At 49.1% G+C, this 22,970-nt stretch overlaps 2 non-coding genes across 2 annotated transcripts; one reads left to right on the top strand and one right to left on the bottom strand.

Annotated features, from left to right (window-relative positions):
- Positions 1-11,117: 11,117 nt before the first annotated feature.
- Positions 11,118-11,200, top strand: Trnal-cag (transfer RNA leucine (anticodon CAG)). Its single transcript has one exon. It is a non-coding gene; the product is annotated as a tRNA-Leu (tRNA).
- Positions 11,201-11,447: 247 nt separating this feature from the next.
- Positions 11,448-11,530, bottom strand: Trnal-cag (transfer RNA leucine (anticodon CAG)). Its single transcript has one exon. It is a non-coding gene; the product is annotated as a tRNA-Leu (tRNA).
- Positions 11,531-22,970: the final 11,440 nt, after the last annotated feature.

Below are 22,970 nucleotides of genomic sequence, written 5' to 3' on the forward strand. Positions count from 1 at the left end.
AGCGCCCCAGTTCCTTTGCGGTCATCGTGGGAAACTGAGGTCGGAGTCCGCGCGATACGCAGCAGGGACAGCTGCGCATTTATCTCACGGCTTTGCTCCCCGGTGTCCTCCTGGCCAGTGGCCGGGGCGACGCAGCTCTCCGCGTGGACCACTCTCCCCTCTGCTTCTAGGGCGCTGTGTGTCCTCCAGAGAATTCCTGCGTCTCTCTGGACACCCAGCAGATCTCTTGCGTGACTCCGAGTACTGGGGCGGTGTCTGTACAAACTGGGCAGGAGAAGGGGGTGTACCTTTTATGTCTTGATGCAGCGTTCACTTCCAAACATCGCTAGGAAACTCGGTGGTAGGTGGCTGAGTTTCCATTTCCTCGTCTGTCAACCAGAGGCAGGCAGGGCCTGCGACGCACAGGGCAGTCGTGGGGAAGAAATGAAATATTGAGCTGGGGGTGGAGGAATCACTTAGAAGACGGGAGGTGATGTTGGGGTTTCTGATTCATTGCTCCCTGTGCACCCCAAGCTCTCACGCGCCTCAGTTCACAGGTGTTTGCACAGATACTTCGCGTTTATTCATCGATCCACGTTTGCCTGGCACCTAGCAGCAACTCTATGTCTGGCCCTATCCCAGGCCCTGGGGACACAGCAGGGAACAAGCCAGACAAGGTCTCCTGGGGCCTACTTTCTAGTAAGAGTGAAAAGGGAAAGAAAGAGGAGAGAGAGAGAGAGAGAGAGAGAGAGAGAGAGAGAGAGAGAGAGAGAGAGAGAGAGAGAAGGAAAACTAATTTCAGATAGATAGAGAAAAATGCTGTGGCTTAAGCAGAGGAATATGACAGGGACCTGGAGGAGATTTTTAGATGGGTGGTCCAGGAAGACCTGTCCAAGGAGGTGCCATTTGTGCAAAGACTTGAGCCATGAGTAGGGGCCCTTGAAAGCTCTGTGGGAGGAGCTTGGTGCAAGAGCCCCCAGACTGCACCAAGTTAGCCTGAAGAACAGTAAGAAGCCTGAGGCCTTAGGGGCTGGGCCCAGTCAACAAGATTGACACTGGCCACTGTGGGCAGAAGCCAGATCAGGCAGGGCCGTCTAGATAATTATGCTAGTGACCTCTGGCTGCTATGACAAGTTATCACAAACTAAGTGATTTAAAACAACAAATTTAAACCCAGCATGGTTGTGGTACTCACCTGTGATCCCAGAGGCTCAGGAGGCTGAGGCAGGAGGATCATGAGTTCAAAGCCAGCCTCAGCAATTTAGGAAGACCCAAAGCAACTCAGCAAGACTGTGTCTCTAAATGAAATTTAAAAAAAGGGCTGGGAATGTGGCTCAGTAGTTAAGTGTCCCTGAGTTCAATACCTGGTACAAAAAAAAAAAAAAAATCAAGCTGGATGTGGTGGTGCTCGCCTGTAATCCCAGCTACTGGGGAGGCTGAGGCAAGAGAATTCCAAGTTCAAGGCCAGCCTGGAAAATTTAGTGAGACACAGTCTTAAAGTAAAATTGAAAGGGCTGGGATATAGCTCATTGATAGTGTTCTTGACCAGCAGGTGTGAGGCTCTGGGTCAGTTCCCAGTTCTGCAAAACAAACCAACAAAACCCAGCAGAAATTTGCTCTCTCATACTTCTGGAGGCCAACTATTTGAAATCAGTTTCATGGAGCCAAAATCAAATCACGGAGTCCTCTGGCCATGTTTCCTCCACCCCTGTCTCTTCCTCCAACATCATGTTATACCTTCCTCTTCGGTTTCTTATATGGATACTTGGGGTTGGATTAGGGTCAACTCAAAGAATCCAAAATAATCTTGTAGTACTGGAGACTGAACCCAGGGCCTTGCCTATGTTAGGCAAGCACTGTAGCCCTTGGCTACATCCTTATCCTCCCCCTACTTTTTTTTTGGGGGGGGGGGCAGGGGGATAATGAGGATTGAAACCAGGGGCACTTAACCACGGAGCTATATCCCTAACCGTTTTTACTTTTTATTTTGAGAAAAGGCCTCACTAAATTGCCCAGACTAGCCTCAAATTTGTGATCCTCCTGCCTCTGCCTCTACTTGAGTTGCTGAGATGACAGGTGTCTGCACCATGCCCAGCAAGACTCCATATCTTTCCTTTCTTTTCCTTTATACCTGCCTGTCCTCCCACCTCGGTCCCCTCCACCTGGGACCCTTTTTCTGTTTTACTTTCTATCTTTCTTTTCTTTTCCTTTTTGTTGGTACCAGGGATTGAACCCAGGGGCACTTAACCACTGAGCCACATCCCCAGATCTTTTTATTTTTTATTTTGAGTCAAGTTCTCTCTGAGTTGCTTAAGGCCTTGCTAAGTTGCTGTGGCTGGCCTTGAATTTACTATCCTCCTGACTCAGCCTCCTGAGCTACTGGGATTACAGGTGTTCACCCCACCCCCAGCCCCCTTTTTCTTTTCTTTTTTATTCTTTTTTTTACTTTTTTATTTGTTGATGGACCTTTATTTATTGACTTCGATGTGGTGCTGAGAATCGAACCCAGTGCCTCACACAAGCGCTCTACCAACTGAGCCACAACTCCCCCCCCCACCCCCTTTTTCTTTATAAGGCAAAATTTACAGATTCCAGGATGAGGCTATGGAAGATCTTTGGGTGGCCATTATTCAGCCTACCACAATTGATGGAAAGGAGTTAACTTTTATTTTAAAGCCTAGAGGGTTTTAAGCAGGCAAGTGACAAGATTGGGGAACTTTGAAAGGATCCCTGGTCAGCCAAATGCAGGGGCACATGCCTGTGATCCCAGCTACTCCAGGGGCTGAGACAGGAAGATCACAAGTTCGAGGCCAGCCTCCGCAGCTTGGTGAGCCTCTGAATCAAAAATAAAAAGTGAGCTTCCCTCCCATGCACAAGGCCCTGGGTTCAATCCCCAGCACCACACACACACACACACACACACACACACAAAATCAATCAATCAATAAATAAATAATCAAAAGTGGAAAATAGGCCCAGGGATGGAGCTAGTGGTAAAGGGCCCTGGGTTCAATCCCCAGTATATATATATAAAAGGGGTGGTGGGGAGAAAAAGAAAGAGAGAGAGAGACAAAAAAGAAAGACTCAAATGGTTGTTTAGACCCTTCCCCTCCTACCCACCCCGGGTGGAGCAGGTACTCTGGAAAGGACTTTTTAGTAACTGCAAAACTGTTCCCCAGAGAGCAGCCCCTTTGTAGACCAGTCGCAGTGTAGAACAAAGCTCGGGTGAGGACATATAATTTTATCATGACACAGAAAACAAGAAAGTGATTGTTTCTGAGGCAGATTCTAAAACAGTAGGGTGTTTTTGTTTTGCTTTTGGTTTGGATTTTGTTTTTTTGGTTAATCCCACTTTCATTCCTTTCAAATGGCAGCGAGCAGGGCTGAATTGCCGCACTGTCTTCCTGCTACGACATTTTCTTCCAAACCAACTTCACTCGCCCCAGTCAGAAGAAGTGGGAAGGAACCTGGCCCAGGCTGGAACCTACCGCCCACCCACATCTCCACTGGCACCATGAGAACTTTGGGTTCTTGGGATGGGGTTGGGTGTGGGGGACCGAGGCCCAAGCTGGGGCTGAGGAGTCAGCCCGTCCACTCCTAGGCCTGGCCCCCTCCTGGGGTCTGGACGGGCCACCCCCACCTGGAGCACCTTCAACACAAAGGAGCTTACCCTGTGTGCTGGGCCGGGTGTGCTGGAGAGGCAGTGGGGACTCGGGCCCTGAGAAGATGTTTAGTGGGGGCCTTGGGTGCATCAGGCCCTGGGGACATCTGTGAGCTGTGGTCAGAAGTCCGCCCTCAGAGAGTCTTAGCAAGAGACAGAGAAATAGATAATCACTGAAAATAATTATGTTACTCCAGAAAAAGAGAAGGATGTCATGAGAGAGAGTAATTCTGAGGATGGGGGTATCATGGAGAAAGCTAAATCCGAGAAGCTCTGATCGTTTAAAAAAATTTTTTTTTTAGTTGTCGGTGGACCTTTATTTTATTTATTTATATGTGGTGCTGAAAATCAAACCCAGTGCCTCACACGTTAGGCAAGTGCTCTGCCACTGAGCCACAACCCAGCCCCAAGGTCTGATCATTTAAGCAGAGACCTGAAAGACGAGTAAAAATCAGACAGAGAAAATTGCCATATGTGCAGAAAATATTTGGGGGGTCTTTCAGGAAAGATGGAAGGCTATGAACTCGGGGCATGGGGAGCGATGAGATAGAAGAGGCAAACAAGGGCCAGATCACATGGGTCTTAAACCCTTGGTAATGGAGTGGATTTTATTAAAAATGACAACCACGTTAACAGTGTTTAGAGGTGATAAAAGAAAAGAAAAGGAATATAAAGAACAGGGCACTGAGCTGGGTGCTGCGATGGTAGTGCACATCTGTAATCCCAGCAGCCTGGGAGGCTGTGGCAGGAGGATTGCAGGTTCGAGGCTAGCCTTAGCAACTTAGCCAGATTGTCTCAAAGAAAAAAAAGGGCAAGGGGTTCAGCTCAGTGGTAGAGAGTTCCTGGGTCCACTCCTCAGTAACACACACACACACACACACACACACACACACACGGCTACTGAAGGACAGTTAACTAATTGATTTATAACATTAAGAAGTCCACACTAAGGTCCCTGTGGACTTCATCTGACAGCTGCCAGAAGCCAGCTTTGGGAAGATGCCAATTACAATCAGCAAATGATGACCAAGGCTTTCCAGCTTGGCCCGAGCCGATGGCATAGTTGTAATGCTTTCATTCTCTTAGTTTTAGTTCCACAATTGACTCATTAATTTATTTCATTGCCTATCACACATACCTCTTCCAATCCACATCTTGCCCTCTAGGGAATCGTGGCTAAGAGTTGATGTATCCTACCGGATCTTTTCTTTCTGTTTTCTTTTTACTTTTTACTGATGTATATTCAGAAATCTAAGACTTCTTTGTGTATTATTTAAAACTTTTAAAACTCATTTTTACAAAAAAAAAATGAGATTCTGCTGTCCCTGTTGAAACCTGACCCTTTTACTTAATGTGTCTGGGAAATATCTCCAGGAGGGTACACAGAGACGAAACTCGTTCTTTTTTACATGCTGTAATAGCTCATAAGATTCCACATTTCTTTATCCATTCTGCCACAGGGAGGCATTTAAATGGCTTCCAATAATTCCTCTAGGGTGTGTGTGTGTGTGTGTTGCTAGGGATTAAACCCAAGACATCTATCATGATTCCATAATTATTCTTATTTACACATCTTTGCACATGCATGAGACTTTCTATTGGATATGATCTTTGAAATAGAACCACTGAACTGAAAGGTATTTGAAGGATTTGAATTTTTACCATTGTTTAAATAGATCCTGCCAAATTGTTCTGAAAGCCCATATTAGTTGATACCTCCTCTAAGCTTAGCTACTTGCTACCCCCCTGGACATGTGTGATGAGCATTAAAAAAATAATAACAATAACAAAAAGTAAAAAAATCTTTGCATTTGCATCTTTTGATATTTAGCCAGTGGAGCACTCTCTTCTTAAGCTTATTGGCACATTTCTGTTTCTAAGAATTTATCATTTAAATTATTTACCTTTGTAAAGAACTTAAATTTAACCCAGACTGGTGGCACGTGCCTGTAATTCTGGCAACTCAGGAGGTAAAAGCAGGAGGATGGAAGTTTGAGGCCAGCCTCAGCAATTTAGCAGGACTCTCAGCAACTTAGTGAGACCCTGTTTCAAAATAAACTATAAAAAGGGGCTGGGGATATTATAGCTCAGTAGTAAAGTACCCCTAGGTTCAACCCCAGTACCAAAAAATTTTTAAAAAGAGAGGGGTGGGGGAAGAAAGAAAGAAAGGAAGGAAGGAAGGAAGAAAGAAAGAAAGAAAGAAAGAAAGAAGAAAGATTAATTTAAATTCACCTAAGGAGAGATCTAGACTTTACCTTCAATCTCTAAACCTGTGGGATGTCATAACTAACAGAAATGTCTTTGATTAGGGTGGGGCTGGCCACCCCAGATAGTGTGGCCTATGGGATTTCAGGTGGGGTCCAGCTGCACCACTTGGGCTGACAATGTGGCTTAGGGTGGGGCTTGGCGACACAAGACATCAGATCAGGAAGCTGGAGCTCTGGGGAGCTGGAGATTGAGACCAGCCCCTCTCTACTGTGACCTGGTGTTGGAGCTCTGGTAGAAACTCTGACACTGAGACGGTGACATCACTCGGTTGGCAACGCCCCCTGTGTATGAGACACAGTTCTGGGGAAGCGACCTGACTCCACAGAGGACACAGGGAGTTCCAGGCTGGAGCCCTCCCAGGTTCCATACCCGCCATCCCGACCTCCCTGACCGATTTTGTTCTTATCTATACTAAATGGCCACCGTGCCCACCCAGCCCTCAGCCTTGTCTGTTCTGAGTCCCTCTAGTGAATGATGGGACCTGCGGGTGGTTTGGGAGGTCCTGGGCTCTGAAGTTGGGGGGCCATGTCCCCAGTCTTGCAGATCCCTGCGCGTCCTCGGGCTATGCTGCCTCTCTGTGCTTTGGAAAGTGTTCCCTGTTATGATTTCCTTTTTTCTTTGGATGGTTATCCTTTGTCACTTAGAACTCCTGGGCTCAAGCACCCTCCTCCTCCTCCTCAGTCTCCCTACTACCAAATGCCACTGTATCCTGCTCTTTGTCACTCCATGTGTTGCTGTTGTCTCCTGTTTTGTCGCTCCCGATTTGTGGCATTTTGACACATGTGCAAGACTCTGTAACCCCACCCGAATTACAACGGAGAACGTTTTACGTGGAGCCTGCAGGAGGGGGAGGCCTGAGGAGCTTCCAGTCCACTGCTGTGTCCACCCCATCCCAGAATGCGCCGACCAGCAGTGCCAGGACTGTTTAGTGTGGGGAAGAAGCTGGGGGAAAGGGGAAGGGTGACAAGAACCCCCCTTCAAAGATCATCCCATTCCTTGGTCTATACCCAAAGGACTTAAAAACAGCATACTTCAAGGACACAGCCACATCAATGTTTACAGCAGCACAATTCACAATAGCTAAACTGTGGAGCCAACCTAGATGTCCCTCAGTAGATGAATGGATAAAAAAAAAATGTGGCATATATACACAATGGAATATTACTCAGCAATTAAAGAGAATAAAATCATAGCCTTTGCAGGTAAATGGGTGGAGTTGGAGAAGAGAATGTTAAGTGAAGTTAGCCAATCCTTAAAAAAACAAATGCTGAATGTTTTCTCTGATATAAGGAGTCTGATTCATAGTGGGGTTGGGAGGAGACGCAACGGAAGAACAGACGAACTCTAGATAGGGAAAAGGGGTGGAAGGGGAAAGGAGAGGGGGTAGAAATGAGGGTGGAATGAGACGGGCATCATTACCCTAAGTACATGTATGAAGACACGAATGGTGTGAATATACTTTGTATACAACCAGAGATATGAAAAATTGTGCTTTATATCTGTACTATGAATTGTAATGCATTCTGCTGTCATATTAACACATCAGAATTTTTAAAAAAATCTGGGGACAAAGCTGGGCATGGGGATGCATGCCTGCAATCTCAGCAACCCTCGAGGCTGAGACTGGAGGATCCTGAGGTCAAAGCCAGTTAGTGAGAGGCCCTAGGCAATTTATTGAAACCCCGTCTCAACCAGGAACACATCATCCCCACCAGAAAAGACCATGTGAAGTGAGTTTTTGATGATCTAGGGACCTTCATCAAATAACAGGTGTTGGGAAACACGCGTTTTTTTTTTTTTTTTTTTTTTTTATGTTGTTCATGGGTCTTTATTTTATTTTTTTGTATGCGTGCTGAGAATCAAACCCAGTGCCTCACACATGCTAGGCAAGCGCTCTACCACTGAGCCACAATCCCCAGCCCTAAACCCATGCTTCTTAACTTGGCCTTTAATCTGGTTATGTCAAGGAGAGAGCCTCAGTTTGTGCTAATAGGTCTTTAACATCTGATTCCTTAATCTCTTGTTAATCTCCCCCGACTTTTTTTATACTGGAGATTGAACATGGGGGCGCTAACCACAGAACTACATCTCCAGCCCTTCTTTGTATTTTATTTAGAGATGGGGTTTCACTGAGTATTTTTTTGCTTAGGGCCTCACTAAATTGCTGAGGCTGGCTTTGAACTCGGAGATCCTCCTGTCTCCAGAGCTGCTGGGATGACAGGTATGAGCCCAGGCGCTCAGCATGTATTTGCATTCTTATAAACTGTACTTTTACTAATGTGAAATAATATTGTTTACTTTTAAAAAATATGTTTGATTTAACCCAATTTACCCAATCTTTTTTATTTAAACAGGCAATCAACATAGAACTTATGGAGATTTTTTTTTCTTTCTTTTATTTTTGTACAGAGGTTTTGAAATTCCCCACTTTGCAGAAGTCTACGCCTACAGCACATTACAGTCTGACCCGCCTCCTTCAAGTGCTCAGAAGCTACCATGATTCGTGGCTACTGCATTAGCATAACTGGAGACAACATCCAAAAATTCCCCTGAAAAATATCTAGGAAACTTTTTGTCCTTTTCAAAGTCTTTCCCCATTTTTTTTTCTGACAGTTTTATTTTTAACTAAAAATGAACTATTTAAATAACCCATGTTCATGGTGCAGATATCAAATGCAGGTAATCAAAGAGAAAAAAAAAATTAAAATCAGCGCCACCACCCAGAGATAATCACAGCTGCTGATGTTTCCTGAGCCTCTGAACTTTTCTTTTATCTTTATTGTTTGTTGATTTATTTTATTTTATTTTTTTAATGTGGTGCTGAGGTTTGAACCCAGTGCCTCACCCATGCCAGGGGAGTACTTTACCACTGAGCCACAACCTCAGTCCACTCTGAGACTTTAATACATGCATTTTGTTATGAATACTTTAAATAAATCATTTTATTTATGTGAAATATAGATATGTAAAAATCATAGCTATAGATTTTAATATTTGCATATCTTGTTAATATATAAACTATGAAATCATATTTTTCCAGTTTTTTTTATTGGTGCATTTGGTTGTACATAATGGTAGTATTTTTTGTTACTTATTTGTACATGCATACGATATAACAATATTATTTGGCCAATATTGTTCCCCAGTATTTCCCCTTTCCCTTCCTTTCACCCTCTCCCGGTCCCTTTCCTCTATTCTATTGATTTCCTTTCAATGGAATCATATTTTTATTTAGGAATTTTTAAAGTTTCAAAATAATTTTAGATTTAATTATTGCAAAGATAATTCAGAGAGGTCACTTACACCACATACCCAGTTTCCACTATTGTTAATATTTTACATGAATTGTGATATTTGTCACAATTAATCACATCATCAGGTGTCTTTAGGCCCTTCTTGGCTGTGACAGTTTCTCAGACTTCTTGTTTTTGATGACCTTGACGGTTTTGAGGAGTACTGGTCAAGTATTTTGTGAAGTATTCCTATGGATTCATCTGATGTTCTGGTGTTTTTCTTGGAGTAAGGTAGTTTTGGGAGGAAGACCACAGAGGGAAAGTGCTGTTCAGGGCACATCATGTCAAGGACAGCTCCTATCAAATGGATTTATCACTTATTGATATTGACCTTGATCACCTGGTGAAGTCATGTTTACTTAAAACACTTTTTTTTCTTGTAGATGGAACCCAGTGCCTCACAGGTGCTAGGCAAGTGCTCTACTTTGAGCTACAACCCCAGCCATTTTTATTTATTTTTTTTTTAAGATTTTTTTTAGTTGTCAATGGACCTTTATTTTATTTATATGTGGTGCTGAGGATTGAACCCAGTGTCTCACACATGCTAGGCAAATAAATGCTCTAGCACTGGGCCACAGCCCCAGCTCCATTTTCATTTTTTGAGACCATCTTTTGCTGAATTGACCAGACCAGCCTGGAACTTGCCAACCTGCCTTAGCCTCCCAAATGGTGTGCCCTCCACACCTGGCTCCGTATGTTTATTTTTGATTAGATACAATATGCACATGATTCAAAAATTTAAATGTACAAAATGAAACCTCCCTTCTCCCTCCTACAGCTTGAATCATCCAAGGAGCTATTCACTGGGCAGTGACCTGGGTTTTCTTCTCTGAGTGTTTCTGTATATATAAGCACATGTGGACATGGAATTTGTGCGTGTGTACATGTGAGTGTGTTTTAGTGTGTAAATGCAAGCTCTGTGGCTCTGGTTTCTCCCAGTGTTTTTTATTTCACAGTGGGACTTGAGTTTTCTCCCCATGCCACTTTTCCCCCTTTAGGTCAATTGGGACTGTGTCATGTCCTTCTTTCATACCCAGCAGAGAGGGACCAAGCTCTGTTACTGTGGGGCCAGTCCCAGACCTTCAGCCACCCGGGCCACCACAGCCTGGTGGTGGCGGCGGGACGCTTGGAGGCGGCCATTAAACAAAGGATTGCCCCCAATAATCCGTCCATGACAGGTGGGCTTGGAGGGAAAGCCTAGGCAGCTGGGAGACTGTGGCAGATGACTTGTAGGGACGGTCGAGGAAGGCCTCTCGGTGGGCTGGTCCTCTTAATGTCCATCAGGGAGAAGCAAGATCCTGACCAGAGGGGCCTCCAGAGAACCAGAGGAGGGCAAGGGTGGGGAAGACCCCGCCCCTCACTTCCTGGGGTCCCTGAGATCAAGCAGCCTGCCCACCCACCCATCCCTGCCTCTGTCCTGTGAGCCAACAAGCCCCCCTTTTGGGCCAAACCAGGGCAAGCGGGGCTTCTGTTTCTTGCACCCACAGCAACCTGATGGACGGCTTTGGATTCCTTCCTCTTCCCTGGGTCCCGTAGGCTCCGAGAGGGGCAGAGCTGCACCCCAGGCCACGCCCCATCAGGCGCCAAGCCCGGCAGGAGGTTAGAATTTCATGACATCAATGCGTTTTCCTGGTATTGACTTTTATGGTTATTTTCTAATTGATGGCAAGGGAAACTGGCTTTATTTTGCTGCGGCTTCGAGGTTTGCATGTAAAATGTCTAGGTATCCGGATAGAGGACAGCTAGTTTGGGAGGTCTCAGCGGCGGGTCCCAGCAGCCCCCGTGCCTTTCAGCGGCGCACGACGGGCAGTGGGAGCCGCTCCGCATCCCGAACTGCTGCTGGGTCTCAGGGCCCAAGCAAGCCTCGCCGCGAGAGCCAGGGACTAAAGTGGACCCCACAAGGGCCCTTCCAGGAAGTCAGGATGGCCGAGCGGTCTAAGGCGCTGCGTTCAGGTCGCAGTCTCCCCTGGAGGCGTGGGTTCGAATCCCACTTCTGACAGTCTGTGTTTTTTTTGCCTGCTTTCCTCCCTTCCAATGAAGATGAAGGGTGTACTCTGTACCCTTGACTATACGAATCAAGGTTCTGCGTAAAAGTGTGTGATTTCAATTTTACAGTCCGCAGTTGTTGTGCGTTAGAAGAAAATGCTAAGGATAGCTAAATAGTTAAGACGATTAAAAGACAAAAGAAGTCCCCGGATTCAATGAAGCATTTAGTCAGTTGCTGAAGGAAAGGAAAAGTGGAACTTTGTCAGAAGTGGGATTCGAACCCACGCCTCCAGGGGAGACTGCGACCTGAACGCAGCGCCTTAGACCGCTCGGCCATCCTGACTGCTCAGAAACCCGGGCGCGGGCAAACCTCTTCAGAAACTCCAAGTGTGCGCATGCGTGGCGGTAGCGGGTGGATGTGGGTAGAGAGGCCCGGTTTTCTGCGCGGTATCGGGCGGGGCTAGACACAGCCTCTCTCGAAGGGGCGGGACGAGAGGCACCAGGCGCGCGCCTTGACCGACAGAGGGCGCTCGCCATATGCTGTAGAATCCGAAAGGCCGGGAGACCAAGGACCGTTACTTTAACGGGTATAAATTTACACTTTGCCTCAGCTTTGATTCCTGCAGCTCTGCAAGCAGCCTTGCACTTCCACACTCATATCCCTGTGCAGTTTCTGCCTGCACACCTGCCCCAGCCCGGTGCGGTGGCCCACAACTGTAATCCCAGCGACCCGTGAGGCTGACGCAGGAGGACGGCGAGTTCGAGGCCAGCCTCGCCAACTCAGCGAGGCTGACTCAAAATCAAAAAGCGCAGGGGTTGAGCTTGTCCCGGGGCTCAGTCCCCAGTACCGCCCCCAAAGGTCAGAGATTCCGTGCCCCTGCGCTGGCTAATGGCGTGTGGTCTTGCTGGAGCCCTCACCAGGTGAAGCCCGGGCATGGCTAGGTCTCTGGCTCGCCTAAGCGCTCCTTCCGAACATTCTGGAAACTGCCCATTTGCAGTGATGAGCTCAATCACTCAGTCTCCCTTTTAGACTGGGCTCTGCAGCGGCACAGCCGAGTCACCCTATTTCTACCGTGTCCCCACTGCCCTCCCCGTGCCCGGCACGCAGTGCGTGCGCAGGAAAGATCCGTGCGTGGATCCCTCCCTCGCTTCCTCGGTCTTGCATTCCGTCATTTCGTGACTCATCCCTCCTCTCCCGGCCTCCGCAGCACCTTCCTCCTTTTCTTTCCGTACGTTTCTTCTCCCACCAGACTTGCCCACGCACGTCTGTGTCCAGGGACCGGAAACCTCAGGGCCGCCAGCGCGCCCTTCCCCACGGAGTTTCCAAGAGGCGTCACCCCCCGGTTCCTGGGGTATCAGTAGCCCCATCCCCAGGCTCTCCAGAGGATGCAACTGCTCAAGAAAGGCGCACACGCGGGGAGGCAGGAGGAGCCACTGATTCGCTGTGTGGCAATGGCAGGCACTGCTCCTCTCTGTGCACGGGGCCTGAGGGGACTTCTGTGAGTCGCCCTGGAGTCCAGGGGTCAGGCCCAGATGATGAAATCAGTGGGGACACATTAACTCCTCAGTGCCCTCGCACCCTCCTGAGATGGCATCACAGAGCAGCCTCCGCCAGAGACCATTCTCAACCACTCCTGAATCAGATCCCCTTTGAACCCTTAGGACTTGGCTTGCAGCTTCTTGGGGCTGAGCAGGGGTCCTGGTTATTTGATGGATGATGAAACCCTCCCTTTTCCCTGTCCCAAATGCCCCCTGCTGGTTGATTGCCAGAACTGATTCCTTTAGATTTAGTATCATCCTCTCTAAATACAAATTGCGCCTGGCACCAGAAAGGGGGCCAGCATTTATGGAGCACTTGCTATGTGCCAGATGTTTTCCTCAAAGCTGGGAACAAGACAATGTCTACCCTCAAGGTGCATTCAAACATAGAGCCACCCGGAAAGATAAGAAGCAGGTGAATAAAGTTCAGGGCTGATCAATACTGGAAGAAGCATGTGAGAGATTTTGGAATGGGCCTGGTGTGGTGGTGGCGCATGTCTGCAATCCCATCTAAACTCATCCAAGAACAAACAAAATGAGCAGAGATAACTGCATCCTCTCTCGTGAGCCCCTCCGCTCTCTGCTTCTCTAGGGCCTTGCCTCTTGCATGACTTTCATGTGCAAATGATTCTTGTCTCTGGTCATGGAAGTGAATTTTGTCTGAGGGGGATGCAGTCAATGATCATCCTGTGGATACTGACCAATTCTCCACCCATTCATGAATTCACATCAGCATTCTCGATCGCCAGTACATCAGTCGCCTTCAGTTCTCTCTGGACAGATTGTAAGAGAAGACTGATTTCCCCATTAATTATGTCTGAAATAAAATGTTTGGTATGAGGATGTAGCTCAGTGGTACAGCAGTTGCCAGGCACGCACCAGGCCCTGAGTTCAATCACCAGCACAGAAAAGAAAAAAAGAACTTTCGCAGCTTCATTTTATATTTATATGAGAATCATTTTTCTTTCTTTCTTTTTTTTTTTTTTTGACACTGGGGATTGAACCCAGGGCTTTGTGTATGCTCCACCATCGATCCACCATTGCACAACACCCTCAGCTGAAAGTCATTTTTAAATTATCTTAAAAATGATGATTTAGCTCGGTGCAATGGCGCACACCTGTAATCTCAGCAACTAGGGAGGCTGAGGCAGGAGGATCTTGAATTCAAAGCCAGCCTTAGCAAAAGCAAGGTGCTAAGCAACTCAGTGAGATCCTGTCTCTAAATAAAATACAAACCAGGGCTGGGGATGGGGGCTCAGTGGTGGAGTGCCCCTGAGTTCAATCCCCGGTATCCACCCATCAAAAAAATATGATGCTTTAACAGTGACCCAGTGACAAGGGGCGGTCATAGCAGTGAGGCTGGGGAGGGCCTCACTGACGAGCTGTCACTGAGTTTAAAAGGAGAGAGACAAGGGAAGGGGCACATGACCTGGAGCTGCTGTTTGGGGCCCTCTTTTCGCCGCCTGGTCTAGAGGAAGGCTCCCAGGACCCCATTCCAGCCCCAAGTCCTCAAGACCAGAAATGCAAAAGGAGAGGGCGGACACTCCTGTTTGTCCCGTTTCTCCTTATCAGCAGCCTGGTCACCAACAATGAATCCACAAGGGACACACCTCACCCATTCCTGGCTCTGGGCATTTGTCCAACTGGGGAGAGAAAAGTCCCTGACTTGGTTTGGAAAGCCCACCAGCGACAGGGGAAAGTCCCTACCCGGCTTTTCCTGACCCCAGGCTTGCTCAGGACTGTGAAGTCAGTGACCCACATCAAGACCTAGTGGTCATCCTGTCAAGGGACCTGAAAGGGGGAATCTTGGCATTCCTGGGACCTGAGGCCACATCACCAACCTGCCTGGGGAAAGGGCGGCAGGAAGCTGAGTTTTAGCAGGTGCTTCCTTTAGATCCATTATTTGCTTCATGTTCATGACACCACCACAGTGATAGGCATCATGCCCACTTGACAGATGGGGAAAACGAGGCTCAGAGAGACCAAGTACTTGACCTAGAGTCACACAGCCAATGAAGCTAATGTGTCTGGCTCAACACCCCAACTTGAGAACGAATATGTGACCAGCACTGTGCCAGGGGCTTTCTGTATATTGTCTCTTTGGAAGGGAAAAAAGGCAAGGGGCTTTGCCGATTCAGGTGGCAGGCTGGACTTGGGTGCTATTTTTAGTCCTGCTCTCATTATTGGAGGAGACTTAAAAGAAAGAGGGGACTTTTCCCAGCGCTGCAGGGGGAATAGTCTGGCCCGGCTTTTGTGCCTCGGGCACTGTTTTCCTTGGCTGAAGGGGGACAGCTGGAGCCACAAGGCTGCGGAGTGAACACTGCCAAAGCCCTGGCTCTGCCACTCCGTCCTGAGGGTGAAGCCAGGACAGCCCCAGGGGCTGGGGAGCCTGGGGGTGAGGTGGAGGAGCCGTGTGGCTCTCTCATGGGATGGGTGGGCCTGCTCAGTCCCCTGGAGCTGAAGCCAAGGACCCCCAGGTTCACCTTGGTGTGGAGAAAGTCGGGCGGCCCAGGTTCTCAGGTTTGGATCAGGGAGCATTTCAATGTGACCAGAATAGACAGAGGCCAGGAGCTCTGGACTGTCTGCCGTGCCCCAGAGCACTGGGCCACCCTGGGAAGAGAACCCCAGGAGTGGCCCGACTCTTCCACTTAGTACCCTGATACGCAGGGGGCACAGGGCTGATTTTAACCTGGGGCAGCCGGGCTGAGGGTGGGCCCTGGAACCATCCGAGTTCAAATCCTGCTTCTGCCAATAGCTAGTTCTGTGACCTGAGGGGAATAGCTTACCCCCTTCATTCCTCAGTTCTCCCATTTGCAAAGTGGATTTCCAAGGATCGTTGAGGAAGTCGAATGAGTTCATGCACCTGAGGGCCCAGAACTGAGTCAATGCTTCATGTGATTGTTAGCCCAGCAAAATGAAGCAGTGTGACATTTCTCACACCTTGTGAGTATGTGGGGCAAGTTCTTACCTGGCAACCTTCCCTTGCAGAGAGAATCTCTATAGTGCCATCCCCATGACCCCAAGATATCTCCCTGCCTGACCTGAGCCAGCCTGGACCACATGTCCAACCTCATCTCCCACCTCCATCTCCTCCTCCATCTTTCTAATCTACCAATATACAAAATCTGTCCCTCTTCAGGGCCTTTGCACATGCTGTTTCCTCTTCCTCCAGACTGTTCCTTTCATTCCTCCACAAATATCTCTTCCTCAGTCACCTCATTAGCAGTCCCCCCACATCTCTAACTTGCTGCTGTCCTCCCTGCGTCAGATCTAATTTGCTGCCCTCATTTGCTAGCTTACTTATTGACCATGTTCCTGTCCATCTGGTTCTGGCCTAGGGAGGCAGGGACCTTGGCCATCTTGTTCACCAGGGTAGCTCTGTGGGTAGTGGAGTGTCTGTCACAGAGCTTGGTGAGTAGGTACTGTATGCATGGACATACAGACGGAATGGATGGGTAGATGGACAAGTAGATCCCCTGGACCCTTGAAGCCTGTGCTTTGCCCCCTGTGATGGAGCCCAGGAAGTCTGGGGGCCCCTCTGGTGAGGATGTCACTGGCTCTCTCCTTCCCACCGTCTCCTTGGCTCCTTTGGCCCATCTGGACTGAGGACCTCGAGACCCTCTTGAAGGCCTTCTGCTCTGTGCTCTGGGACAAGAGGTGGTTGTAGCTGCGTCAGGGCAGACTTTCTCTCAGAGTGGCCGTCCTCAGTGTCGGGGCTGCAGCTCTGGGTCCCTGGAGCCCCGGATCATCCCCGGCTATTGTCCCTGTGCCGAAGCAGTGCCAACATTAAACACTGTGGCACTGCTGCGGAAACCGAGCCTCCCAAGTCCCAGCCCCGACGGGGTCCTTCTCTTCTCCCGAGTCTCCGTAACCCACCAGCCTCCTGGATGTGCCCTGCGCTGAGGCTGTGGCTGTCTGTCCTCGGCAGGTGCATGCTGGTCAGCACATCTTTTAAACATTTCTGCTGGACTAGACTGCAGCTTCCTGCTCAACCTGATACCCCACGACCCTCAGGGAGGCCTCGGATTCAGTGAGCCCTTAGCCCCACCGTCCATACCGTAGCAGCCCACCCCTGCCCACTCTCAGGCCAAGCAGGTCAGGGGGTCTCCACTTTCCTTCCAGACAGGAAATGGGCATGTGGAGCCGGTCTGACCAATCAGTCCATTTCACTCTCCTAGCCACACTCTGATTGGTTCAGAAGTGAGCACAAGATTCCACTTGGACCAATTGGAGCCCGACAGGAGGGCACACTTGGGGAAAAGAGAAGCTGGCTGAGGTCAGGTGGCTGTCTTGCTGTGCTAACCAGATCCTACTAGAAGACAAGTGGGAAACACCCAAAGCCAGACCTCTGAGGTCTTCCTGGAACACCTGGACAACTTTGGGCCTGAAACCATCTCTCCTTGATCTTTGCAGTTTCATGAGCCAATGTCCTTTTTTACTTAAGCCCAATTAACTTGAATTTTTTTTTTTTTTTTTTTTTTTGGTGGGGGGTGCTGGAAATCAAATCCAAAGCCTAGAGCATGCTGGGCAAATACTCTACCACTGAGCTACACCCCCAGCCCTAATGTTTTGTCACAGGTAACAATGTTACAATATTTTGTCACATGTAATTCAAATATAAATACAGCCCAGGCCTGCACTGTCCAGTTTAGTAGCTATTACTAGCCAGTGGCTACTGGACATTTGAAATGTGTCTCATCAGAATTGAGATGGATCATAAGTGTGAAATGCAAACTGGATTTCAAAGGCAGTATCAAGACGAAAATGTAAACTCTTTTTCTATTAATTTTTGTTTTTACGGGGCTGGGAATCAAAACTAGGGCCTCATGCATTCTAGGCAAGCAAGAGCCCTGCCTCTTAGCTATGGTCCCAGAGTTTTATTATTAATTTTTAATATTGATTGCATGTTGATAGGATAATTGGTTGTGTTGGGTGAAGAACATATATTATTAAAGCTAATTTCATCCATTTCTATTTACTTTTACAATGTTTTTGCTAGAAAGATTTAATTCGGCTTGTGGCCGGTGTTGTCCTTCTGTTGGTAGCGCTGGCCTAGACGGCCATCTAGAAAACATCAGGACACAGGAGATCAAATACTGCCTGGCAGAAAAGAACTCCAAGGTCACCAAATAAGAGAAACATGCAGGAAAATGTGGGCAAAGAAAGGGCTGACCCACAGGGGTGGAGAGGAAGGGGAAGGCATTCCAAGCAGGAGCCCGGCCCTGGGGTGGGACTGAGAGGGTCTGAGGAGAGCCCAGGGTGCTATGGAGGATGTTTTAGTTAGGTTATTTTATTTTTTTGCCACTGTGACCAAAAGACCTGAGATGAACGATTTTAGAAGAGGAAGAGTTTATTTGGCACTCACAATTTCAGAGGTCTCAGTCCATAGACAGCTGACGCCATTGCTCCGGGCCCAAGGTGAGGCAGAGTATCAAGGTGTGGTGGGGCAGGTCGCTCAGAAAACACACCAAGTCCCAGTTTTGTCCAAATTGAAGAGTCTTTATTTAGCCGGCCACCCGGCGACTGCGCCCCGCAGAACCCATAACTGTCTCTGCTAGGAACAGCCCCGAGCCTGAGCATTTTAGGATATTTAAAGGCCCAAACCACATCTGGGTTGACGTAGGTGTAAGCAAAGCAGGTACAGAAGCTGGATTGGGCAGTGAGGGAGACAATGCAATGGGTACACTGGTATTTCCCACGGGCCTTTCCAGGTTGGCAAAGCAGCAAGCAAGCAGAAGGGAAGTGGGTCAACATGACCCGAATGGACTACAAGTTAGAGAATGGCTACTAACGTCTAGACAGTTGAGCTCAGACAAGGTACATTGCCCAAGAAAAATGGAAACCGAAGAGGGAACAATTTTGCATTGTATAAGAATTGCTGTTTTGTGTTGCCAAGTATGCTATGCTCAGTAACTATTAATGGGTACAGAGGCAGGGCTTTCCCACGGGAGAAGCATTTCTTACATGATGTGGAGCCTCAGGGTAAAATGGAGTCTGTTTGGTCATTGCCCATATAGCCTGGCCCATAACAAAGGAAAAAGGGGATGTCGGAGGAGAGCAGCTCAGGACATGGCAACAGGAAACAGAGAGAGCTCTGCTCACCGGGTACAAAATATATAGCTCACAGGCAGACCCGTAGTGACCCACCTCCTCCAGCCACATCCTACCTGTCTATAGCTCCCACCAATTAATCCATTCAAGTGGATTAAAGCACCGGTTACACCTCTCATAACCCAACCGGTTCACTTCTAAACTTTCTTGCATTGTCTCAGACATGAGCTTTTGGGGGCCATCTCATATCTAAACCATAACCAGGAGCCTTGAGGGTTACAATGCAGGGAGGGTATGGTGTGGCACACCTGTAATCCCGGCTACCGGGGAGGCTGAGGCAGGAGGAGGAGGGTTGCAAGTTCGAGGCCAACCTGGACAATTTAGCAAGACCCTGTCTCAAATTAAAAAAATAAAAATAAAAGGGCTGGGGATGTAGCTCAGGGGTAGAGCATCCCTGGGTTCAATCCATGGTACTAAAAAGAAAAAAAAAAAAGTTGAAACATCAACTTTTCCAGAAAAGCCGAGAATCCTGGGAAAACACAAAGGGACAAATATTTCATTTTCTCTTTATCAACACAATTTATATATTCTTGACGAAGGCCCCAAACTCATCAAAGCAGAGCTTACGAGGAGGGAGAAAGGGGCAGGAACTAGAAGCCACAGCCCTTTCCCACAGGCACGGAGCCACTTGGAGTCTCAACACTTCCTCCGGAAATTCTCTTATCTTCAAATAACTCCCAGCTTCCCTCAGAATTTTTTTTTGGTCGGCCTGACATTTTCTGTCTTCTCTATGCTGCATCCTGCAGCCTTTCCTTGGCTCCTGGGATCCAGCTTCTAGAAAACCTACCTAAGTCCTTGGTCCTGGGGACCTGGGTAGAGGGTGTGCAGGGTGGGTGTGGGTGGGGTCTGCCCAGGAAGGAACTGGACAGGTGACAGGTAGACTCATGAGGCAGTAGGTCACCGCTGGGCAGTAAAGGTCAGATGCCCTGACCCTGCCAGAGATGCCCTGGGAAGCCACCTCCCTCAAAACGCACTGTTTTTGCAAAAGGAAAAGAAAAAAAAAGAGCCATGAAAATTACTTTTGATTCTTAAAAAAGAACATTACTGACACCCTCTTTGTTCTCCAAAGGTGCTTGCTGAGATGCAGAGGAAGTATCTTGGTTTATCAAAATCTCCCTAAAGTCGGGAGTGCCTGATGCAATATTTTTCTAGGTCAGGCAAATACCTGGAGAAAGGTCAGAGTTCTGAAGGAGCCCGGCACTGCACTTGGCCCTCAGCTCCCCACGGGCACCCCCTCCCCTCCCCTGACCCCAGCCTGGCTCAGCTGCCATGTCTGTGCCAGAACCCTCAGCACCGTGTGTGGTTGCACACGAGCGTGTGGGTGTGTGTGCACGAGTGATCCTTAGACCCCAGGTGCCCCCAGCTCAGCCCCTACTCCGTGTGGCCGGGGCCTGCCTGGGCCCTCTGCTCCCCAGTGATCCCAGGGCCTGGGACGGACCTTTGCTCAATATTTACTAATTGAGCAAATGAATGACTCTATCCCAAGTTCAGGGATTCTGGCAGATGTTCACCACGGAGGACTGGGTCCCGGAGACTGCCTCTTGGGGGACACCTTCTCACTCAGTGAGGGACTGTGAAAAGCACCCGCTCAGCCCTTCGATGGACCCACTTGGCTGTTGGATAGGATCCCATTCTGCCCCCGCCCTGGGGACTGCAGGTAGATCCAGGACACAGGGCGTGCACTTTGGTGAAGTCCCCTGTGTCTTGGGTGTGCCGAAGGGCCAGGCCCAGTGTGCAGGACCACTGGGGGGATACCGAGGCAAGGGACCTGGGGCAGTGGATGATGGGCAACTGGAGAATCCACAGGTGGCCAGGGCCTGGGGACGGGCTCCCACGGCAGGAGCCCAGGGTCCCCTTTGAGATGTCCTTGCACACCAACCTCAGGAGACAAGAGGGACTGCCCAGTCCTTCACCAAGGTTCTAGGGCCATGGTGGGGGGAGGGGGGCAGGAACCTGAGACTCTGGGAGGGGGCAAGGGCAGTGAGGAGGGAGGCCCGGTGGGGCAGGGTGGCGTCCGGGCACAGTCGCTCACTTAGAAGACTGTAGCCGGGTTCCATCAGGTGAAAGTGGATGAACTTCTGTGGTAACAGCTTGGCCCTGAGGCACAGGTAGCCTCTCTGAGGGGTGGACTGTGGCAGAGGGCGAGAGGGGACGCTGGTGGGGACGGAGCATGTGCCCCATGGGTGGATGGGCTGTGTGTGTTTGTGTTTCTACACGTGAGGACCCGTGAGCAAGGGGTGTGCTCACGACCACTGCCAGCCTGCGAGCAAACAGGGTGGGTGTGCACGTTGGTTTGGGGGGTGGGTGTAGGTGGGGGGAGGCGCCCTGCTGGGGAGGGTGTGTGCAGGGGGGGACATTCTCCTGCAGCCGGTGGGCCACTCTCAGAGTGGCTGGGAGGGCCAGGTGATGGGTGGAGTGAAGAGGGGCTAAGAACCTGGGGTGGAGTCATTCAGAGCCTGTACCCCTGGTAGACTCGTGGAATGGACTTGTGGAAAGTTCCAGACCGTGGGGCAGGAGCACTATGTTCACATCTCAACTTTGCCCCTGTTCAGTTTGTGACCTCCAGCATCCTCTTTCCCTCCACAACTCAGTTCTCTCATCTGTGATAGGAGCATCCTTAGCCCTACCACCTCCCAGGGCTAAGGACAACCCTGAGACCAGCCAAGGGACCTGCAACTCAGTGTGCTCTGGGGTAAGGGCACACCCTGTTCTGTGCTCTTGGGACCTCTGGCCATGAGCATGGACTCCTTTCTTTGGGGGGCGGGGGTACTGGGAATTGAACTCAGGTGAGCTTTACCACTGAGCTACGTCCCCAGCCTTTTTGATTTTTATTTTGAGGCTGGGTTTCGCTAAGTTGCTGAGACTGGCCTTGAACTTGCAATCCTCCTGCCTCTGCCTCCTGTGCCACTGAGATCACGGGTGTGCGCCACCGTAGCTTGGACCACTTTTAGAATAAAAGAAAAAGGAAGTCAGAAAATGGCATCTGAGTTCTGGAAACCTTCACCATCTGTCTCAGCCTGAAGGAAAAAATGCTTCTGGTTCTGGGGACAGAAGACCAAGGTGACCTCAGCCAGAGCATGAGGGGACAGGACTTTAGGCAGAGCTGGCTCTTGGTGGCCTCCCCATAGCAGGACCCAGCTTGGGCGTCCCTGCCTGACCTGGAGAGGTCAGGGATGCTGCTTGAAGAAGCACCCCCACCCTGTGCCCCACCCAGCGATGGCTGCAGGCCGGCAAGGGGCCGGTCAGTGCCAGCAGAAGGACACCACCTCGCACCGCAGCAAGAGCCCCACCAGATGAAAGGGTTAAATAGAACGGAAACTGATTTCACAAGCCCTGTTTCCCTTGTTTCCTGGTTCTCCTGCCCCAGCTCCAGCCAGTCACCAAAAGCTATTATCAGAAGCCTCCATTACCTGGCCTCTGGGGAGGGGGGCAGACAGCTTTCACTTTCCTTTCCTACCTTTCGCAATGAGGTCTGGGTGTGCCTGACTTACACGGCTTTTTCTACCTCTCCTGGAGCTAGCAGTGTCCTGCCAGAGATCCTGACCTGGGGTTTTGTTCACCCATCTTAGAGTGGGAGCTCTTCTTTGAACCCCGGTTTATTAAAAATATACCCAAACTGCCATCAATGTTATGTACTTTTTAAAAATCTCAAATGCTGGCCTTCTACATGCTTTTATTTATATACAATATGACATTTTATATAATATATCATCACATAATATTATGTGTATTACATATATTTTTAACAAGGATTACCCTTACATAATTGAACTTTCAAAAGGTACAGTGAAGCTGGGCGTGGTAGCACATACCTGTAAGGCCAGCGACTCTGGAGTCTGAGGCAGGGGGATCTCAAGTTCAAAGCCAGCCTCAGTAGTTTAGAGAGGCCCTAAGCAACTTAGTTCAAAATAAAAAATAAAAGTGGCTGGGGATGTGGCTGAGTGGTAAAGCGTCCCTTGGTTCAATCCCGGGTGCCAAATAAATAAGTAAATAGCTCCTTCGCTGAATGAAACAGAACTCAGACCAAGATTTATGGTTTCAGGAGCAGCTATCATCTCAGAAGGGGGAGAGGAGGCCAGAGCTTCTCCTGTACCATGAACACACAGTACCCCATTGCCTGGGGCATCTGGGAG

This window comes from Marmota flaviventris, chromosome 18 (genome assembly GCF_047511675.1).
Source record: "Marmota flaviventris isolate mMarFla1 chromosome 18, mMarFla1.hap1, whole genome shotgun sequence".
Classification (NCBI taxonomy): Eukaryota; Metazoa; Chordata; class Mammalia; order Rodentia; family Sciuridae; genus Marmota; species Marmota flaviventris.